This window comes from Artemia franciscana, chromosome 19, assembly GCF_032884065.1.
Source record: "Artemia franciscana chromosome 19, ASM3288406v1, whole genome shotgun sequence".
NCBI lineage: Eukaryota > Metazoa > Arthropoda > Branchiopoda > Anostraca > Artemiidae > Artemia > Artemia franciscana.
Genome location: NC_088881.1, coordinates 29,650,644 through 29,674,862, shown reverse-complemented (window position 1 = coordinate 29,674,862; position 24,219 = coordinate 29,650,644). Strand labels below are relative to the sequence as shown.

Genomic DNA, 24,219 nt, shown 5'->3' with positions numbered 1-24,219 from the left:
AGCCTTATTTAAAAAGCGATCAGAAATTAAATAGAAAAAAAAAACAAGTTTTTTCAACTGAACGAAAGGAGCAACATCAGAAGTTAAAACGAATAGAAATTATTACATATGCGGGGGTTCACGCCCTCGTCAATATTTCGCTCTTTACACTAAAGTATTTTTAGTAGTTTCAAAAGAGCTATTTATTCTAATTAAACGGCTTTTGGAATTCAGGAGGTATTCTTAAAGAATTGGAGCAAATTTGAACTTTAGCGTAAAGAGTTGGGTATTGACGAGGGGGAAAACCCCTCATATTACGTATATGGAGAGTTTTTCCCCTTTTCAGTACGTCGCTCTTTACAGTCAAGTTGGAATTTTTTAAATAATGGCTAATATAAACAATTATCTGTTTGTGTTATTTTTCGGCCAATCTTAGCCTTTAATATTATCTTAAACAGATTCCTAACTATGATTTTTATGTGATAATAAACCTAAGATATTGTATGTTTTTGGTTTGTGGTTTCGTATTAAATAAAAAAACAAGTTTTTCCAACTGAAAGTAAGGAACAACACTAAACTTAAAACGAACAAAAATCATTAAGTATATGAGGGGGTTGTCCCTTTCTTTGTTCCTCTCTCCTTACATTCACTAATGTCTGACTTTTTATTCCAATTTTTTAAGAGTGACTCCAGACACAAAAGGATTGTTTAATTAGAATAATAAGCTTTTTACAAATTCGCAACCATTTTAGCGTAAAGAACGAGGTGCTGAGGAGGGGGCAACTTTCTCATATACGTAATAACAACCAAAAGAAAAATATGAGAAAATTGCGGTTCAAACAGTTCGCGGTAACGAACTGTAAGTAAGGTGCGACTCGGCTCAATTGTAACCAAAACTCTAAAAAACGGTTTTTAAAAAAGGGATTTTGAAACAAATAGATATATGAAGAGAATCGGCTTTTAAGCTGATATCAAATATATAAATTTCAATAGTTTACTCTTACCCATCAAAGGTTACGAGCCATAGAAAATGTTCCTGATTTTTGAAAAAAGGAGGAAACACCCCCTAAAAGTCAATTAATCTTAATAAAAATCCCAAAATCAGAATCAACGTGTCAGAAAACCCTACTGCATACGTTTCAAGGTCCTATCTTCAAAAATGTGGAATTTTGTATTTTTTTGCCAGAAGAAAGATCACGGATGCATTTGTTTTTCATCCGTGGGTAATCGAATCAACTCAGTGGTCCTAGAATATCAGAAGAAGGCTCATTTAAACTGAAATTAAAAGTTCTAGAGTCCTTTTTAAGTGACCAAAAAAGTCGGAGGGTAACTAAGATATTTACCCCGCCCCTTTTTCCCCAAAATCGTCCGACCACAATTTAAGTCATTTTGTTCATCATAGATGAAAGACCCAATAAATATACCTTTGGGTATCACATGGCCCCCCTCCCCCACTCGCATTCGCAGGGGATAGGTCTTTAAGTTATAAAATTTGCCTATTGTTTACGCATAGTAATTGTTATTGGGATACATGCAGGGGTTTTTCCACGGAGGAATTTCTATGGGGAGGGAAGTTTCAAGGGAGTGAACTTGTCAGGGGAAATTATACACTGCAAGAATTTACCATAATTGTTATACAATATTTTGTATGTGTCTTGCTTTCTATTTCCCGTCTCGATTTTACGCACGGAGTGGTTAACAATAATTGTCAGGGGTAAATTTTCACCGGGATTGAATTGTGTAGTTTATATTTTCATGGTGAGGGGTTCCTCCGTGGCGGTGGGGTCAGTTTCCTAGCATTATTTAAAAACCGGTTAGAAATTAAATAAAAAAAACGTTTTTTCTACTGAAAGTAAGGAGCGACATTATTACTTAAAACAAACAGTAATTATTCCTTATATGAAAGGGGCTGTCCCCTTTTCGATGCTTTGCTCTTTACGCTAAAGTTTGATTCTTTCTCACAGCTCTATTTTTTAAAGCAATGAAAACTTTAGCGTAAAAAGCAAGGAGTTGACGTGGGGACAGCCCCTTTCATATACAGATAATTTCTTTTCGTTTTTAGTTTTAATGTCACTCCTTACTTTCTATATAATTTTTTTATTTCTTTATTTAATCATTTGAAGGAGAACAGTATGTTCCACTTCATAACGGAGAGAAATATAACTATTTTCTATCTTGCAAGGTTCCCCAGGGTTTCCTCCATGACTTTAATAATATATTTATGGAAATTAATACTTGTTTCAAATTTACTGACGACTTGATTGTAGGTTATATCCGAAAACTGACTGTTCCACTCACATTACTAAAAAATGACTGCTAATAACTAGAATGCTATAAATACAGTGCTGATATACTGTTGATAAAGTAACTATAAATTAAGTACTTTAGCATCCTTTTACTTCCAAAAAAGTAACCTTGTTAGTTTTTTTCCGTTGGAACTTATTAGCGTATTTTGCTTATTTTGCCCATCATGTGGAGTTTCAAATAAGAGTGTATAATTAAATGTGTCATTTAATTTGTGAATCCAATAGTGTCTCTAAGAACGAGGGTAGTGCCGCAAAGGAAGTTCGTAGATTACATGAGTTTTAAGAATATGACATTATTAAGTTTACCGTAACTAAGCTTCGCAGCATAGAAGATGATTGGGTATAATATATATATATATATATATATATATATATATATATATATATATATATATATATATATATATATATATATATATATTATATATATATATATATATATATATATATATATATATATATATATATACATATATATATATATATATATATATATATATATATATATATATATATATATATATATATATATATATATATATATATATATATATACTAATAATAGAATGTTCTGACACCTTTATTTTTGATTTTGCAGAATAAAGAAAATATGACCTAAAAAATTAGATCGTTCCAATCTATTCCTGCTTTGGATTTTTGAAACTAGACAGGCAGGTCTTAAAGGCCTATCCGCAATAATATTTTACTAATACCAAGATTCAGCTTAGGCTCAGCCAGATTAGGGCTAATTTTACCCAATCAGAATTTTATATGTCATTTTTAGGCCAATCGGAAAAATCGAATTGGAAATCCAATTGGCTCAAATCACCACAAACTAAAACCTGGTATTAGTAAAATCTCATTATTAATGTGCTTTAGCGAAGTCTGCCAATATACTTCAGTGTAATCATATTGGATTTGTTTTTGTTTTAGATTTAACACTCTTGTATGCTTTTTAATAGCTGTATGTTTTCAATGGCTTATAAATGTAAAAAAAAATAAAATATTAAAATTTTATTTGGTGATAATTTTAAATTTTTAAAATTATAAGCTTATAAAATTTTATTTGGTTTATTGGTGATAATTTTTGATCCGGCAGTTACGTTTGTTTTTCGAGTTCAAACTATTTTGACGAAGAAAATTAAAAAGATAATAAATACGAGGTTACCTTCAGAGGTTGCAGTTCAATGTTTGAGGTTCATTACGAGAGCATTATCTATTCCAAGAACCTGGGCTATTTGAATAAGTCTGACATTAGTTAACTTCGAATTTGAACAGGATTTTATAATACACTTGTCGTGTAAACACACAGGCGGCTTCATTGTCAGTGAAAAACTCCCTGAGAAAATTTCTAAAATCTTTTCATTGTCACCACGATTGGGTTTAGTAACTTGAGATTAGGCTGACTTTTAAATTTAGTAGGAAATGAAGGATTCATGACAGCCAAATCTCTACTAAACAAAGCCGTAATCCTGTTGAATGACTGAGTTGTTTTTTTTTACTCTCCTCTTTTTCCTCTGTGAATGCTTTAAAGTGTCCCCCTTTCCGCATGTAGCCCTAGTTTTATGTCCTTGTATTTAATTGTTATTCAAGCATATCCAAGTCCTTTAAATTCTATGTGCATGCCTTTTCATATTCTTTTTTCTTCTCTTCTCCGTAAAGCTGAGAACGACTTAGTGGAAGTCCTTGCCTAAATACTTGCCGTGTCTTTAGTTTGTCCGTTTTTGTCACTGCCTTTAAAGTTCTCTCCCTTATTTTCTCATAGCTTCTCTTTGATGCTCGTTATTATTCAATTTAGTATTCGTTTTCTTTGTATTTGTCGAATAATTACTTGTCGAACAGAATATTTTAAATTCTATGTGACCAGAGACCGGGCGAATCAGCGGTAACAATTTCATTTTTTTGGTTAATTTTTGCTTTCTTTAGATATATTCCTGATGAACATAACAAGGGAAATGGTTTTCCATTTTTAGAAAAACAATCCAAACTTCAGTAGTTTGCTATTTTAGATAAAAATAATCATAAAAATACCAATTTCAGATAAAGTTGATGAGAAGATTATTTTTCATTTTATGAAATTAATAAAAATTGAAGCATTTTGCTTTTCGGGTAAAAATAGTAGGCTCAGATTGTATGGCCCTGTTCCCGCAGAGTTGCTTGATCTCAGGTCCATCGTTTCTAATGGAGATTACCACTATAAATAGTGGTACCTAAAAGAGGTACCTGTGTCTCGTTTTTGTTCCTTAGCCTACAATGTCCCATCCTTGGAATGAATGCTACAGAAAGTGTGGAACTGGGTCATTCCAGTGTTCTGAGTGCAATGCTTGGTTGCACCCAGCTTGTGTTGGCGTCACAAAAAGTAGTCGCCTAAAAACCCTAAATGGTGCCGATTAACAATGGTCGTAAATTATGAGATTAATACCATCGATAATCAACCTGAAGTGATCCAACCACTCGTGGTTAAAAAACCCCACCTTATTTCTATTGAAGAGAATTCAACTAATTCCGATGATAATCGACTGGAAGTGATCGCTCCAATTGGTATTGTTAATTCCCCATCTGTACCTTGTGTTTCGAATAATGATAGAAACAACTCCCCTGGATCGATTGATTCTGCAAAAATTACCATCTACCATCAATCCCAAATTACCCCACAAATTTCTTGCTCCAGTAGAGATGAATTGACGTGCTATGCGAAAACGGCTAGTGTGTTTGAGCGTTAGTGTGTTCTCAAGAAACGGATTATTAATCTCCAATTTCTTTGTGATAGGTTGTCAGATCTTTACGAGCGCCAGAGTAGTATTCTCTTCAAGGATTAAATAAAAAAACTAGTTTTTTTAACTGAAAGTAAGGAGCGACATTAAAGCTTAAAACGAACAGAAATTACTCCGTATATGAAATGGGTTGTCCCCTCCGCAATCCCTCACTCTTTACGCTAAAGTTTGACTCTTTGCCACAATTCTGCTTTTTAAAATATTTAAAAGCTTTATAGCGTAAAGAGCGAGGGATTGCGGAGGGGACAACCCAATTAAAAAATAAAATAAATTAAAATAAAAAACTAGTTTTTTTATTTAATTTCTGAAGGTTTTTGAATTAATGCATTTTTGATTTTGGCTCTCCGCACATAAATGATTAAAATGAAATTTTCATATTAATTCTTCTTTGGCTAAATGGCTTTCTCTTAGTTTTGATCAGACGATTTTGATAAATAAGGGGTGGGGAAGGAGGCCTAGTTGCCCTCCAATTTTTCGGCCACTTAAAAAGGCACCTGGAACTTTTGATTTTTAACGAACGTTTTTATTAGTAAAAAATATACGTAACTTAAGAATTAACTTACTTAACAAACTTTTATATTCTTATATTTTTTATTATGTATATGAGGAGGTTTGTCCCCTCGTTACTATCTCACTCTTTACACAAAATCTTAAGTTTTGTCCCAATTCTTTAGGAATGACCCCTGAATCAGAAACGCCGTAGAATAAATAGTTGTAATTACTAAAAATACTTTAGCATAAAGAGCAAGGTATTTATCTCCTCCTAAATACCTCGCTCTTTATGCTAAAGTATTTTTAGAACCCCTCATATGCGTAATAATCTCTGTTCGTTTTAAGTTTTAATGCAACTCCTTACTTTCAGTTGAAAAAACTTTTTCATGTTTATTTTGTCATTGTTTTTTTTTTTATATTAATGCTAAGAAATCCCAAGCCCTTTACATTGAATTTTTCTTCCCCCATGACATGTTCCTCCAAGGTAAGATCCTCCCACATAGCCCCCTCTCCTCAACCCCACCCCCAAACCAAAAAAATCCCCCTGAAAACGTCTGTACACTTCCTAATAACCATTACTGTAAACACTGGACAAAGTTTGTAACTTGCAGCCCCTCCCCCAGGGACTTTGGGGGAGTGAGTCATTCTAAAGACATAGTTATTATAGTTTTCGACTATGTGGAACAAAATGGCTATCTCAAAATTTTGATCCGTTGACTTGAGCGTGGGAGGGGGCCTAGGGGCCCTCCAATTTTTTTGGTCACTTACAAAGGGCACTAGAACGTTTCATTTCCGTTAGAATGAACCCTCTTGCGAGATTCTAGGACCACTTGGTCGATACGATTACCCATGGAAAAAAAAACAAAAAAAAAACAAAACAAATAAACACGCACCCCTGATCTGTCTTCTGGCAAAAAATACGAAATTCCACATTTTTGTAGATAGGAGCTTGATATTTTCGCTATAGAGTTCTCTGATACGCTGAATGCGAAGGTGTGATTTTCGTTAAGATTCTTTGACTTTTAGGGGGTGTTTCCCCCTATTTTGAAAAATAAGGCAAATTTTCTCAGGCTCGTAACTTTTGTTGACAAAGATGAAATATAAATTTTTGATGAAACTTATATATTTAGAATCAGCATTAAAATTCGATTATTTTGATGTTTCTTTTAGCATCAAAATTCCGTTTCTTAGAGTTTTGTTTACTATTGAGCCGGGACGCTCCTTACTACAGTTTGTTACCACAAACTGTTTCACAAAGAAATCAAAATGTTAAAAGTCGGTTTTCAGCTCGTAATTGTAAAAGATATACATACTTTAAATTCCCCTACATCGCCCAGAGTTCCTCTTTTAGCTTTTACCACTATAATGGAGATTACTACTACAATAGTAGGCTCAGTTTGTATTCCCGCAGAGTTTCTTGATCTCAGGTCCATCGTTTCTAACGGAGATTACCATTATAATCTTTTGTTATCAGTACCAATCATTACCATCAATACAATACAATCTTTACCGTCTGATATTTTTAACCAAATTTAACCTAGCTTTAACTTTTACTGTCATACCTTGCATAAGACTGAAAAAGCTGATTCGCAAAGCTAATTGAATCCAAGCAGAAAAAAAGCAATTTCGGACATTCATCGGTGAATGTCATAATTAACCAGATTTCGGAGGTTCACGGTGAAATATGTAGAGTATGTTAGAAAAAAAAGAAAAGCATCCCGAGTCCTATAACACGAAAGAAGAGCATCATCATCACTGTACTATAGCAATTACATATTATAGATAAATACATTTTGTGACCACACTAGCCTGGCTATACCATAAGTCCAACAAAGAAAAATCAGAAAGGAAAAAATCGGGAAACCAAACAAGGGTGATTTTCAGGTAGTGAAAAAAAAGAAGAACTATATATATATATATATATATATATATATATATATATATATATATATATATATATATATATATATATATATATATATATATATATATATATATATATATATATATATAAAAGCAAGCAAGCAAGTTCTATGGACCTATCAAGATAGAGCGGTAGTAGGCCGAATATCCAAGACGACAGAGGCCGATAGTGAAAAAAAAGAAGAACTATATATATATATATATATATATATATATATATATATATATATATATATATATATATATATATATATATATATATATATATATATATATATATATATATATATATATATATATATATATATATATATATATATATATATATATATATATATATATATATATATATATATATATATATATATATATATATATATATATATATATATATATATATATATATATATAAAAGCAAGCAAGCAAGTTCTATGGACCTATCAAGATAGAGCGGTAGTAGGCCGAATATCCAAAGACGACATAGGCCGATAGTGAAGAAAGTAAAGAGATGAAAGAGCCATTTTTGAAGTTGATCGAAATTTATGAAGAAGATTTGGAAAACAACACCTTAAACGTTTAATGGCGGAAAGAAAAATTTGGTAAAAATTTCTCTAACGGAACAAGGCACACCATGTCAATGCAACTGATTTTCTAAATATTTGTGGCAAAGCAATCTCTCCGAACATCCATATCTTACTTAATATTTTAATCACTATACCTGTATCGACCAGCACAACAGAGCGCTCCTTTTACACTTCGGAGAATCAAGACATACCTAAGAAACGTGACGTCTGAAAGTAGGATAAATGGCTTTGCCAATCTCAATGTCCACAGGGAAATTCTAGTTGACACAGACAGTGTATATATCCATACTGACTAAGACTCAATTTTGTTTTGTAAGACAGCTAATATAGGAAGATTGTGTCAGAATAAAACGTAAAATCGTATTTAATCTGCTCGGTTTTATCAATCATTCTTACAGTCCCTACTCGAAACTTGCATCCAAAGAGCTAAAATAAACTTTAAGTAATGCCTTAAATTACCGGTTTAGATGAGGATTTTTGAAGTTTTTACTTACGGCAACTTACGTTCATTCTAAGCTTGCTTTCATTCACTCTTTTCATTTTTCTTCATTTTATGTTTCCTTCTCTTGTGGATTGATTTATCAATCCACAAGCTATTATTCCTTCTCTGCTTGATTTATCAAAATTATTTTGCTCAAACTAAGAGTTTATGCAAAATCTTTTGGATTTTACTTTTTGGTTCTCGTTTGGTTTGAACTTTTTGCTTTTTATGCAGAACTTCCTGTTTTCAATAATATAATTCAAAAGAGGCCATTAACCATTTTTATTTAAAGGGCAGGTAATAATCTTGTCAACAGAAAAAAAATCGGCTTATGTAATTTAAAATCCATTATGGTGCAATATTAAATATTAGTGGAGAACACTTTCTTTTTGATTTTTTCAACTTTTATCATGACCACATTTATGGACAAGCAGGGCTTTACCGTATGCAAGGTGCAATACATTAAAACAGGTTGCACTAATTGACAGTGTTTTCAGATCGACGCTGTTTTGAGGTAAAGAATTCTCTACATTTTTTTACTGATACTGACAAATGTCCTTAGAAATGGAGACACAACCTAGGCTTCCCGGTACCCACAGGTATATCTTGTGGAGACAGAAAAGTGATCTATTGCCAAGAGGGTCAGTTTCCAAAAATCAAACACAGAGAGAACACACAAAAAAATCAGTTAGTCAGTAAAAGATCGTGCAACACCCTGGTTTCATCTTTGGAGGTAAAGCTATAAAGAAAATTGATTAATCCCATCTCCTCAAAAATATATTTTTACCATCCATTCACGCGGTAGATATTCTCGAATGGGTTTGTTCCTTCTGGTCAAGAAAGCATGGTAAAATTATACCTTCTCTGGACACAATGCCATCCATCTCAATTATACCTCTCTGCAAATTTTACACAAAGCTTGTTCCCAAAAATGAATGCCCGTGTTCTGCAGACCTCATAGAAAGCTGTTTATACTCCTCCAAAGGATTAATAATACGGCTTCTAGAGTAAGCATTAATTAGTAAGCATATAGATGCAGTAAACCCTGGCATTGGGGTTTTTGGACAAGCAAGATCCCCTTTCCTACTTTTATCAGGTTCACTCTATATATAAAAAAGTCCTAGCTACATTTTTTAAGTTTAGCATTAATCCACAAATATAAAATGGCGGGCCCAAAATAGGTCTATCGAAACTGTTTTTGAAACATAACCACAATATCACTTTTCCTTCATGGCATCCCCTTCTTAAAAGGGGATGCTTAAAGTTGAAAGTATACAATAGTTGTTCGTGTATAGTAAGAGCTCTTCATAAATTGTTTTGATAAACATAGTTATGTATTTATTTTAATTTTCTCTATCTTGTACTTCGTCCCTATGAACTATCCCTAGCTCTAAGAACAACAAGCAGTTTGCAAGAATACAAAGAAACAATATTTTATTGATTAAATTTATATTAAAATATAAAATAAAAAAATGTTGTTGTATGTTGAGTCAGGAAGAGGTTCTTTGGCAGGAGCAGAGGCCACATAATTGCACAGCTTCAATGAGCAGTAAATTCGTTAGGTGAAGGATGAGCAAAAAATTGAAGCAAAATTGATTAAAAATTTTTTGAGGGTTCTATTTTTGTAGTAAAATATAAAAAGGGGAGCAAAAAAAATATACGCAAATTTTACGGAGATTCTATTTAACTTGAGGTTTAGAACCCTTGTTTTTTTTTTATTTAAACTTTAAAAATATAAGAAACCAGTTCTGCTGCACTGTCTTTTTATGTAAATATAAGCGTCTATACACAAAAAGACGAATGCAACAGAGAACAGGCTTATACAGAGAAATTTACTTTCCGAAATTTACTGCCCAGCTACTTCATTATCTAGAAAAGAAAAGAAAAGTCAATCATTTGCAGACAATAGACAATATGTTTTTCCGAACTAAAAAATTTATAAAAGGATAAATTTTGAAGACTGGCTAAATACATTACAAGAGCGAAAACCTCGAGATGGTTGCGATGTCTGGTCAAGACCTTTTTTCTTCACATATAATTATGCTTGCTATTAACAAATCCTTTTAGACTTTCCTGGAACATTTTGTGATATAGGAAAAGCACAGATACAAATATGTTCCTAAAAACTGAATTAGTCAATAAAAGATAAATGCTAAATGTGAAAATGAGCACTACCTAAGGAGGGGCAGGGGTAGCATGGATTAGTTTTTGGCGGAAAAGAAATTTTCTGGGCAAAAACTTACATGGGTAGATAAGGTGTGATTTAAAAAATTTACATTTTCTAAGAGCCCCACGGAGATAAAAACCATCGAAAAAGTGATGAAGAACTAATATATTATAAAATATATATATATATATATATATATATATGTAGCTAAGCGTATTTTACTTATTATCAATTCTGGCACCCCTTTTATTGAAATCCTTGGAAATCAAATTTAGTGAGGTCTTCGGGGATGGTGAGAAGGGTGGTGAACTGAAATTGTGAAGCAAGATTTCCAAGTCCCAAGTGAGATGAGGGAACATATGCTTCTCAGCCCGTTGTAAAAGAAAGTGGCGGAGATATCTTGTGTAAATTAGGGTATGGCTTTGCACTAAGGACAACCAAGTCGTATCTTCATCACAAACATTACTAAGTTCGTTAAATGCCGGAATAATTGTCACAAAGGCATCCTAATAAGGGTGCTGGCGAATATTCCAAAATTCATAGCAATAGTGCATAAGCCTTAGACTGTAGCAGAAATAGGCAAGGGAAACATCAAAGAAGCATGCTCCATAAACAAAAAGAGGCAAGCACAAAATAAATAAAGAATTTGAAAATAGTTGAAAAACAAACAAAAAAACAATGACTCGAAGGATAATGAGGATTGTCATCCAAACAAATGATTCCGGGGATTTGGATGGATATCCAGAAGGATAGACACACCTTAAGATTCCTCCAGCTCCACTTAGGGAACGTCTCGAAAGCAAATTCTATGTATAAAAGATTTTCTTCATTTTTAGTTTTATTTTCATCCCTTACACTCATTGAAAAAAAAATACATGCTGTATTTTTCCAAATACTGAGAATTCTAAATCACATACTGAAAATGCATCATGTAAAGTAGTTTCAGTTGGGTATTACTCCATCCATCAGCAAGTACTAAGTCAAACTCCTACTTTTCCATTTCGAAAAGTAGCAACAGCTTTTATCTCAATCACACGAGAGAGAAAGAGAGAGTGAGAAAGATAGATAGAAAGAGAAAGAGAGAGAGTAAACGAAGTTGAATAGTGACAATGAAGTAACTATAGATATAAAGCGACTGAAAAGTAACTAATCGAATTAACAGGTAGTAAGCTCTGTGATCTGCCACAATTGTTATTGACCTGCACTTATAAACGAACTTGAAATAAGACAAAATAGAAAAAATAAGAGATGTTTTTTATAAGAATAATAGAAAGTAAAGAAACAAAACTCGACACAAAAGGTTGAAATACAATACCAAAGAAAATTTTGCTTTAATAATACGTTTAGGTCCAAGGGTATCTACAAAACTGGGGGTCAGGACAAGAAAAGACTTTCGAATCGGGTCCAAGGTTTTAGATAATACTTGTTAACTGGTAGGAGACACTGCCGGACAGTCAGTCAGTTCAAGTCCAATATCTCCAGAAATAGATGCTGTACAACCAAAGGGTTTAACAGTTAAAATAAACTTTTTGGACTCCAATAAAAAGGTTTGAGAGCCATAGCTAATTGGAGTAAAGCCAAGACAGATAGTCTGAGTGCGAGGCAAAGCTGCCATAACCCTTTTCCAGAATTGTATAAAAATTACGTCATTTCACTGGTTGATATGTAAAGAATTTTTTTTCACCTAGCGGTAAAAAGATTGGATGTAAACGCGAATTGAAACACCTTTCTCAACAACGTCATACATAGAATACATCAGTAAAACAGTCTGTTTTCGCCATTGTTCCATCAATATCGGTAAGTGCTAAACCAAATCTCTAATTATTCCAAATTGGCTCCTAAAGTGTTTTAAAGCTACTTTTAAAAGAGACCAGAATAATGCATAGGAATTAAAAAGAAAATGGAAAGAAATGAGTGTCCTAACACACAACGACATAGTAAGGTGGGGGAATAAAGACAAAGAGATAAACATAAGAAGATAACAGAGGTTTTTAAGAACAAAGCAAATAACAGGCAGAAAAAGCAAATCCGTCTAACAGGCAACAAACCAGAGATCTACCGCTATTTTAATAGTTTCATTCTTCGTAAATAGGTTTTTTCTACATATCTCTTCGTGCTAATACTTTCCTTTGATTTAAAAAAAAAATAATACGGAAAAAATAGACTGTGCACATCATACTTTTTTTTCTCTAATTTAAAAAATAGCCTTTATACATGAGGGATTTCCAGTTCAGATTAACCAGAAGGACCTCTGTCGTCTTGGCCAAAAAAAATGGGGTATATAATTTCACACTTTTCTGAGCAACCTTGTGGCAGTCATAGCAACCCCAACTGAGAAAAGCAAAGTATGAATCTCTTACCCTGTTTCAAATGTGGATTTTTAACTGTTTTAATTAACTATTAAAAAATACTGGATAGAAGAAAAGGAGTAATAATACATATACATTAAAGCCTTCATAAAAAAGGGAAAAAAATACAGAGAGAAAAGAAAGACTAATTGTAACTTACCCAAGTTGCAGAGCCAAAGGTGATTATCAGCAAATCTATATTTGACAACAGAAGGTAGCATATTGACAGTACAGCCTAAAAGATACACTCATAAGAAATTTGAATAAACAACGGAAACTAAAAGGCGACCCCTACCTATCACGAAATCATAGATACTCCATTCAACTTATCGCGATTTATGCTGCAGAGAAATTTGATCTTTGTTTTTTTCGTTTATAGTGGAGCATAATAGTCCCTACAAGTGTTTTAGCATACCTGCTAGGAAAACGCTAAATATTATTTCAAAGGAGCTACCATTGGATCAATTTGGCCACATTGGGTTCTTTGTGGTGCTACTCGCTCTGATTGACAAAGTTGCCAACAAAAGGGGCGTAACATATCATTGTTCTTTCAGCCAAATTTCAACGCCAGACCGAAGATTCTTGACAACTTTCGAAGATGACCAGTCCCCTGCGAGAAATAGCTAATAGGCCCCTTGTCTTTGTGACAGTCAGCCGACACTGAGGCTCACAAAATGTTTTGAGAGATATTAAATCCTCTTAAAATCAAAATAAAAAAATCTGAAGTTACTACAATATATGACTAATTTTACTTTTCCGTGTAAGCGAGCAGAACTGCAGCACAGGGCCAATTAAAATTAATATAACTATTTAGAATAATAATAAAAACAAAAATGATCCATCAGTAGAACAATAGATGCAGTCGCGAAGAAAAAAAACTTTTAGATGCCTTTAACAGGAAACTGAATCGTTCTGTACACTATAAAAAATAATTACCAACATCTGTCGTATTTGGTGTCTATACAACCGAGTATTTATTAGTGTCTCCGTGAACTACTAAGAAACCATAAGGAGAAAAAGAAGGGGAAGGAAAGAACGTAAACCTTATGTTTTCATAAAGTACACCCGAAACATTGCTCGACACGCAACAATACTTAAGAAGTAAACATACTATTTAAATTTTTTTAAATTAAAATCTTCAAGCTCGGTACTAAGACCCAAAATCAGCAGGAAACACAAGTTATTAACTTTTGAGACATCCAGCATTACGATTAAAACGACATTCTTTATTTATCCATTCCAAATGGAGTGCCCAATATGACCCTATACCCACTTCACTACCTGCCACTATACCATACTACCTGCCCTACACCATACCCATGTCATTCCAGACATCTATTAACAGCGAGAATTAACTTCAAAATACGTTTTCAGAGACTGATTATCAATCAACAGTAAGTGACATCGAGATCCCAGAATATACAGTCCTCAAGTGGTATTGATGTCACTGTTTAAGAATTCGAATTCGAATTTACTTACTTATCTTTAAAAAAAAGCAAGTGAAACTTCGCAGTTATTACTGCAAGAAAGAGATTTGATAATATGCTCTACAGCTTCATCATAGTGTAAGAGAAGCAGTGCTTACTGATTTTCTTAGACAATTACTAGGTGAAGATCTTCTAAGCATGGTACATCGTTGACGAACAATCTGTAACATTTTTCATTCTGTGAACAGTTCGAAATATATATATTTGTTTGATTGGCTCATCACTCAGTAAACGAGAAAGTGTTTACTGGTTCTCGGCAACAGTTATCAAACGTAAATAGTGTAAGCATTTTGTTTTGAGGAGTGCGATCCATTCGAGAGAGTGGTCAACATTGTCAGTTCTTTCTAAAATTCTAGGCATATTAATAGCTTCTAGAGATTTAGAGCAGATACACATCAGAGTGATTAAAAACTCTATATATATAAATATATATATAACACCCAATACAGACTGTAAAAAGGGGAGGATAAAAAAATACAAGCGAAAAGGATTTATATAAAAGGAGACACAGACAGACGCACACGCGTCAACTCAATACACACAAAAATCAACACTAAAACTCACATCAGAGAAAGGTAGAAAGGTAGCTCACATCAGAGAAAGACTATTCATCAGGGAATGAGTCGGATTGAATTATAAATCTAACAACTAAAGCATCCATTTAAACATAAATTTTAAAAACTTCAAAAAATCGTAATATGGACTTTTATCGTGTCCAAATACGAAAAAAAAATGTTTAGAACATATCGATTTAGAATAAGAAGAGAATATTAACAAAAGTAAAAAACAGCGAAGAAATTTGTTTCCGTATAGAACCCATAAAAAACCTCTGAGCCGGAACCAGAAAAAAGAATCCTACTCCTCTCTATATCTCCCTAAAAGCACGGTTACGATAACTGCTCAAATCGAACTGATGGTCTAGAATATCGGAAGAAGGTTCTTTCAACCAAAATTGCAAGTGATATAGTATCCTCTTTATGAGCTGAAAATTAATGGCAGGAAACTAAGATTTGCCCTTTTAGTCCTGGGTTTTATAGTGGCGAAATATGATGTGAGATTAACATTCCAAATAATTTTTCTAATGAGAAATATTGTAATATAAAGACTTTTAGAGGACGACTTAATTAACTAAGAAGGAAAACTACGATTCCACAAGAAAAAGGCTATTCAAGACAACCTTTTCCTTCTAACAGCTTCTAAAGATTGATACTAATTGAGAAAACGAACAAAGGCTTTGACGCAAAAGGGATATATTTTTCTGACAGGATTTCTTGCCTGTATTCTGGAAAAAGATTTGATTTCCACTATGAAAAACAGACCTTGTTCTTTCTTTTTAATTTCAAGCTAGTCTTTCTACCATATGAATTTTTTTTTTCCACATGGGATTGAGGGTTGTCATTTTTAATTAATTAGATTTGAATACAATAAAAAGACCCACTTTTGAATCAATTAGAACTACAATAAACCACCTTCCCACATACGTGCCTTAGTTTATTGGCACGACTTATTATACACAATTAATATTTTTAGATATATTCCTAAATACGATTTTCGAGTCAATATAAAAATGTCTTCAAGGGAGCAATTTTTTCAGCTTAGTTAAAAGGTCCAGTAACTATGCCTTTGAGGATAACATAACCCCATAGCCCCTAGGGAAATGTCTATAGGGCATGAAATTTACCCAGTGTTAACGTGTAGTATTTGCTATCCGAAGTACACAGACATTTTTCAGGAGGGGGAGGAGGAGAATTTTCTCCTGGGGAGAGCTTTCAAGGGGAGAATCTTCTGTTGGAAGGGAAGTTTCAGGGGGTGAACTTTTCAGGGTAAATTTTAAACTTGGTAGAATTTGCCAAAACTTCCTATATGAAATAATTTTTGCTTTACTTTCTCTTTGCCGAATTAGTTATGCATGCGGAGTTGTTCAGGAGAATTGCCCGGGAAAACTTTCACCGGGTTAGAATTGTCTAGAGGACATTTCTGTAGGGAGGGATTTTCCATAGGCGAAATTCTTCATAGGGGAGTTTTACGCGGGGTAAGTTAATAAATATAAGCTTTTTCAACGGAAAGTAAGTATCAACATCAAAACTTAAAGCGAAAAAAAATTAATACGTATATGAGGGGGTTGTCCCCTCCTGAATACCTCGCTACTCACGTTAAAGTCAGACATTTGTCCCAATTCCTTAAGAACGAATCCTGAAACATTAGTGTCATTTAATAAAAACAATAAGAATTTTTCTGTTTTCAGAGAGAGGTTTTGAGAAAGGGGCAACCCCCTTCAAGTACGCAATAACTTCTGTTTGTTTTAAGTTTTGATGTTGCCCCTTACTTTCAGTTGAAAAAACAGGCTTTTTAAACAATTTAATTTCGACCCTCAAAATCAGTCCCAAGTATTACAGACTTGCTACTTGTTTTGTAATAATAATACTAATAATAATAACAGTAACAGAAACGTCGAATCGACACCCTTTGACGTCGATACGCGGGGGGGGGGGTGGATATCTTTTTCTTTTATCCTTCTTCCATTAAAAGACAACAAGTTTCGATATAAATTTAAACGGACAGTATCAGTATGCTGACAGTAGCAAGTATGAGTTTTATTCACGGATCAAAAAAAAGAAGAGAAAATAAAAATGCGTTTGAAAAATTAAGCTTTTCAATCTTTTTAAGTTCAGTAAGATAGCTAAAATTGTCAACAAGATGACACAGAAATTTTCTCAGAAGAACAAGATAAAAATAAAATTTAGCAGCTAAAGACCACAAAAGCAGTAATTACAACCATATCGTGTAATGCACATGGAGTAATAGCCACCCTCAGCCAAAATGCTGAAAAAGCTGTTGTGAGTTATATTTTTCGTTGTTATCAAAAAGTTTACCACCATAGTCTCAATTCAAAAATAGATTTAATATCAATACAGGACTGAAAATGTTTCCCTTTGAGGAACTCCAAGATCTTGAAGGAGATAAAATAAAAGATAAAATAAAAGAAATGAAATTCGAGAATGGGTTTTTTAAGGCCATCGAAAATACTGGACGAAACCAATATTTCTGGAAGATAACTGCTTGCCTTTTTCAGCGCCGAGGTCACATTTTCTGAACGAAAACATAAAAAAAAATCGATTAAAAACAAACAACGCAGAAAGCCAAAAAAAAAAGAAGGATATAAACCTAAAAAAAGGTAAAACAAAAAAATAGAATAAATATTTAAAAGCCAAAAACCCTCATTTAAAAAGCAAACCACTGCCAATATCAACAATTAACAAAAACAATGTCACTCGCTTAATGCTAAATAGTAACTAAATTGGTGAAGATTCTTTCACGCGCTTAATAAGTGGCCACAGTTATCTACCCAAGGAAGAAAAAACTGCATCAAAGGTTGTCAAATTTTAATCAAAGCTTTTTTTGCGATTCTTCTGTGACGCAGTTTTTTTTTCTCGGAATATTCTGGAATATTTTGGAAGTTTCTTTCCAGGAATATTTGTCTTGTTTCATCCAGTATTTTCGTTTCTTTAATTTCTTTTCTTACAATGTTCCTAAATATCCTATTTTTTAATATATATTTTAAAAAAGGATCAAAGAAGAAAAGAAGAAAAAAGCCAGAATAACCAAGACAGCAGGTGTTGATGTCATTCTGAAGACAGTGACTTGTTTCTAGAAAAACAAGATGAAATGAAACTTTTAGGCCAATCTTCATAAAAGCAGTAATTACTACCAAATTGTGCAATGCCCATGGAGTAATTCATTGTTAGAAAAATTGCCGCAAAACAAGCAGTGAAGCAAATTTTTCGCTGCTACTAAAAATTTATAAGAAAAAGCTTAAATAGAACACAGTTCTTAACACAGAAATGAAAATCTACCTCTCAAAGAAACTGCAAAACCTTAAAGGAGGAACAAAACAAGGAGGAAGAGATAATAAAAGGAGGAGATAATCTCCTCTTTAAGGAGGAGATAATAAAACCCAATAAATCTTATACGACTATCTTATATTAGCCAAAGCTTTTATTACTTATATTATTATTATATTAGTTATATATTATTACTTACTTATATTATACAAAAAAAAAACTCACAAGAACTATGACAGCGGGCGTTGGCGTCATTCTTGATACTTGAATCATGCTTAGAATTTTCGGCATCTGTCCTTTCAAAGCCCCAGCATAGAACAGCCTAAAAGGAGTCTTATTCATAAATATATGTATTTTGAAGATCCATATAAATGTTTTATTACATTTACATATAACAATATATAACATATATATAATACATATACATATATAATATAATACATATATACATATATAATACATATATAATATACATATAACAATATTATTTCATATAAATTAGATTATCGGTAAAATTCAGCCAGTCAATCTAAAAACTATAACGTTGATGTTATACAAGCTGCGATGAGACAATGCGGTTGATTTTTGGATGCTCACAAGAAAGTATGCGTTTTTACCTAAAGACAAGTGACTTTTATCTCATTGCAGAGAAAATTGTTTATTTATAACTGTATAAAAATTGTATAAAATTGTTTTATAGAACCATTCGTTCACCAGCATCAAGCCATCAAGCAAATTTCTGAACGACAATTTCGGACGACAAACATGAATAATTAATATTCTTTTATGAACATTTTATTGTGACAACATTATAAGAATAGCCAAAATTAAAGTAGAGCTTTTTCTTACAACTTACAATCAAGCTGTTTTTGACCATTCAACAAAGGCGACAAAGACGTTTTTCCAAATATCTCAATTAATTCACTAAAATAATATACATAAGTAAGTAGTTAATAACGCGGAATCAAAAACGAATATGGAGTAAAAAACGAAGAAAAAACAAAAACAAAACAAATAGATAACCTACAAGGAATTCAAACAAACGCACGACATAAACAACTTTACTATGTCCACCGATTACACGTCGGGAAATAAAAAGCCGAGAGGATCACTGGCGCTCTTCTTTTTCGGAGCTCTCAGATCTTTAGCAATGTTGCCAAGCAGCATTAGAAGTCGGCAAGTCCAAAACGAAAAATAATCTTTCGATTTTTGTACCATTTTGGTAAGTATAGTAAAAATTTGCAGTATTTAAAATTACGTTTTAACTCCTTATTCCGTGATAAAGGCTTGAAACCAGAAAGAAACAGAATTATTGGAAAGTGAAAACTATCAGAAAGTTTACACAAACCTCGACGGCTATAGCTTACACAGTTTGGCCAGTGATTATTTCAAATTGGTTTCATTTTAATAAAATTTTCCTAACTTTAAGAACGCTAGAGTTCTTATTTTGGGTATATCAAATGCTTCAAATATGCCATTTCTAAGATGAGGCAAGCATGCCATTAAGGAAGATTGTCGCTAAGACAAAAGTATAGGCTAACATAAACTGCCAGTCGCTTTCAATAATCGTGCACAAAAGGTGGTGTGCGCCACGCTGATGCAATTCTCCCGCTCCCAGATTTACGTCAGGTCTTGGCAAGAAGTTTTCTTTTTAAGTTAAGTATAGCCAATACTAGTTAGTCAATTACTAACTGGACTGATGAACATTTGTTTCAAAGAACGAAATCATACGATGTTTCATTTTAAGGTAAAAAAAAAAAATGTAAAAAAAACAACAACTAATTTATCAGCCTTCACTCAACAGTATTCAGTAAAAAAAAGAGAAGGGCTTCGTAGTTTCTTCTTTTGAGAAAAGAATAACAAAGAGTTGATAAACTTACTTTTGGGAAAGATTTTGAAATGTCAGATAACTTCCAGCGCTTGGAATCTAGGCATATTTTCAGCGCTTGGAATCTAGGCATATTTTGTGACTCACACCATTCTTTTAATCTTATATTAGTAATTAAGCTAAAAAAAAAAATATGAAATTATGCCGAATTCTTACAAAATTCATATTTTAAACATTAGATACTTAACAATATTTATTGTTCAATTAGTTAGTTGTTACGATTAAATGAATCTCTATTCAAGTATCTAAATTTTGTGGCTATTTGTAATCAAAAGAAATTCTTTTTTTGCTTCATGTTTAACTACTCCTTTGTTCAACCCTCGTAAATACTGTCTTCCTTTTAATAAATACTAACAAAATTAATCCAAATAAATTCAAATCCACCAAAATTCTAGTTCAAGAAAAACAGTTTGTTTTGTGTAAATATTGGAGATTCGAGTTTTAACTTTCGTTACATGGCCTCTTTATTTGTAAAATTAAATAAAAAAAAAAAAAGTTATTTAAATGAAAGTAAGGAGCGACATTAAAACTTAAAACGAACAGAAATTACTCCGTATATGAAAGGGGCTTTTCCTCCTCAACGCCTCACTTTTTACGCTAAAGTTTGACTCTTTCTCTTAACTCTACTTTCTAAAACAGTAAGAAACTTTAGCGTAAAGAGCGGAGCGTCGACGAGGAAAAGCCCCTTTCATATACGGAGTATTTCTGTTCGTTTCAAGTTTTAATGTCGCTCCTTACTTTCATTTAAAAAAAAACTTGTTTTTTTTGTTTAATTTCTGGACGTTTTTGAATTAATGCATGTTTTGATCTTGGCTCTCCGCACATAAATAATTAAAACGAAATTTGCATATTGCTTTTTTTTGGTTGAATGGCCTTTTCATAGTTTTAATCGGAAGATTTGGAGAAAAAAGGAGCGAGGGAGGAGGCCTAGTTGCCCTCCAATTTTTTGATTACTTAAAAAGGCAACTATAACTTTAAATTTTTTACGAACGTTTTCATAAGTAAAAAATATACGTAACTTACGAATTAACTTACGTAGCGAACTTCTATATTCGTATGTTTTTATTGCATATATGAGGGGGCTCACCCCTCTTCGATACCTCGCTCTTTACACTAAAGATAAAATTTTGTCCAAATTCCTTCAGAATGACCCCTGAATCATATAGGCCGTAGAATAAATAGTTGAAATTACTAAAAATACTTTAGCGTAAAGAGCGAGGTATTACGAGGAGGTAAACCCCTCATATGCGTAATAATTTCTGTTCGTTTTCAGTTTTAATGCTGCTCCCCACTTTCAGTAGAAAAAACTTCTCATATTTATTTTTTCATTGTTTTCTTAAATAATGCTAGAAAATTCTGCGCCCCCTTCACTGAAAGTCTCTTCCCCACATGAGAAGTTCCTCCATGGAAAGATCCTCCCACTTAACCCCCCTCCTCAACTCTCCCCCCACAAACAAAAAACCTCCTGAAAACGTCTGTACACTTCCCAGTAACCATTATTATATGTAAACATAGGTCAAAGTTTGCAACTTGCAGCCCCTCCCACGGGGACTGCGGGGGAGTAAGTCGTCCCCAAAGACATAGTTATTAGGTTTTTCGACTATGGTGAATAAAATAGCTATCTTAGAATTTTGATCCGGTGACTTTGGGGGGAAAATGAGCGTGGGGGGGCCTAAGTGCCCTGCAATTTTTTTGGTCACTTAAAAAGGGCGCTAGAACTTATAATTTCCGTTAGAATGAGCCCTTCCGCGACATTCTAGGACCACTGAGCCGATACGATCACCCCCTAAAAAAAAAAAAAAAAAAAAAAAAAAAAAAAAAAAAAAAAAAAAAAGCATCTGATTTGTCTTCTGGCAAAAAATGCGAAATTCCACATTTTTGTGGATAGGGGCTTGAAACTTCTACAATTAGGGTCTCTGATACGCTGAATCTGATGGTGTGATTTTCGTTAAGATCGTTTGAATTTTAGGGGGTATTTCCCCCTATTTTTAAAAATGAGGCAAATTTTCTCAGGCTCGTAACTTTTGATGGGTAAGACTAATCTTGAAACTTGTATATTTAAAATCAGCATTAAAATGCGATTCTTTGGATGTAACTATCGGTATCAAAATTCCATTTTTTATAGTTTCGGTTACTATTGAGCCGGGTCGCTCCTTACTACAGTTCGTTACCACGAACTGTTTGACATGACGCTTCTTTTTGTCAATTGTGAAAGAATATTTATTAAAGACAATTTTATAAATCTGCATGATACATTCTCGTGCCAATTACCCAAGAATATTCATTGAGGGAAAGATTATAAATCTGTTTTTTAATTTTCCTAAGATAAACAACAATGACTAATATCTTCATTTCCATAATTCCCAGCATCATCCCCTATAACCCTGCTCCTTTTCTTAAAAAACACGTATAAGAAAGTAAAGATAAAAGAAAGTAACTATTGCGCCTAAGCCGCAATAGAGTCATAATTGTTGATATCACCAAAATTCACCATGACTACAGCGCCAAAAATACATCCATGCGTATTTTGGTGAGTAGTGATTTGTGCATATTTCAAGCTTCATCTTCATGATAAATTAACAAGAAAGGAGTTTTGCAACATTTTTGTTTTATTTTAAATAGAATAGATGGAAGCTTAGAAAAGCAGTTATCTTATTTGTATGCAGAATCAGGCAACAAAAGTATCACAACACTAAAAAACACTTTAGAACAAATATGTGCTGATAAAGGCTTTCAACAAAGAATGTGGATTATTTACAGGGTGGTAGGTTCCCCCCTCCCCTCGAGGAATGCGTCCCACAAAATTTCCACGCCACAAAATATTACCTCCACGCATAAAATTGAGCAGTCAAAGGTAAAGTATGAAAAATAAATAGAATTGAAAAAGAAGGGATTTTAGAATATTTTCATCCTGATTTCACCCTTCCAGTTTCATCCTGATCTCACCGCTTTAAGTATTTTCTAAGATTTCCGGTCCCCCCCAACTACCCCCCCCCCAATTACGCTTGATCCGGTTGAGATTTAAAATAAGATATCGGAGTTACGAGGTCCTTCTAAATATGAAGTTTCATGAAGATCCGATCACTCCTTCGTAAGTTAAGAATACGTCATTTTTCTTATTTTTCAGAATTACCCCCCCCCCCCCCCCCGCAATTGAGCGGATCCGTTCCAATTATGTAAATCACGTATAGAAGACTTCTGTTTATTTTTCCAACCAAGTTTCATCCCAATTCCTCCAATCTAGGCGTTTTCCATCATTTTAGGTATCCCCACCCCAAACTTCCCCCAATGTCACCAGATCCGGTCAGGATTTAAAATAAGAGCTTTGAGACACCATATCCTTCTAAATATCAAATTTCATGGAGATCCAATCACCCGTTTGTAAGTTAAAAATACCTCATTTTTTCTAATTTTTCAGAATTAACCCCCCCCCCCCAACTACCCCAAAGTGAGCAGATCCGTTCTGGTTATGTCAATCATGTATCTAGGACTCGTGATTATTTTTTCCATTAAGTTTCATCCACATCCCTCCACTCTAAGTGTTTTCCAATTTTTAGGTTTCCCCCTCCCAACTCCCCCCCCCCCAACGTCACCAGAACCGGTCGGGTTGAAAATAAGAGCTCTGAGCCACGATATCCTTCTAAATATCAAATTTCATAGAGATCCGATCACCCGTTCGTAAGTTAAAAATACCTCATTTTTTTTATTTTTCAGAAATACCCCCCCCCCCCAACTACCCCAAAGAGAGCGTATCCGTTCCGTTTATGTTAATCATCTATCTAGGACTTGTGTTTATTTGTTCCCACCATGTTTCATCCCGATCCCTCCACTCTATGTGTTTTCCAAGTTTTAGGTTTCCCCCTCCCAACTCCCCGCCCCCGTCACCAGATGCAGTCGGGATTTAAAATAAGAGCTCTAAGACACGATATCCTTCTAATCATCAAATTT

General features: G+C 33.4%; 1 protein-coding gene and 2 long non-coding RNA genes across 3 annotated transcripts in view; 2 read left to right on the top strand and 1 right to left on the bottom strand.

Moving 5' to 3' along the window:
• Positions 1-24,219, top strand: part of LOC136039533 (WD repeat domain phosphoinositide-interacting protein 3-like) — a 475,762-nt gene that overhangs the window by 184,580 nt on the left and 266,963 nt on the right. The gene's annotated exons all lie outside the window — the stretch shown is intronic.
• LOC136039052 (uncharacterized) overlaps positions 1-24,219 on the top strand; it is a 70,985-nt gene that overhangs the window by 1,202 nt on the left and 45,564 nt on the right. The window lies entirely within an intron of this gene.
• Positions 9,957-18,707, bottom strand: LOC136039530 (uncharacterized). Its single transcript, XR_010620475.1, has 3 exons — positions 18,609-18,707; positions 13,215-13,289; positions 9,957-10,408 (listed from the first exon to the last, which is right to left on the bottom strand). It is a non-coding gene; the product is annotated as an uncharacterized LOC136039530 (long non-coding RNA).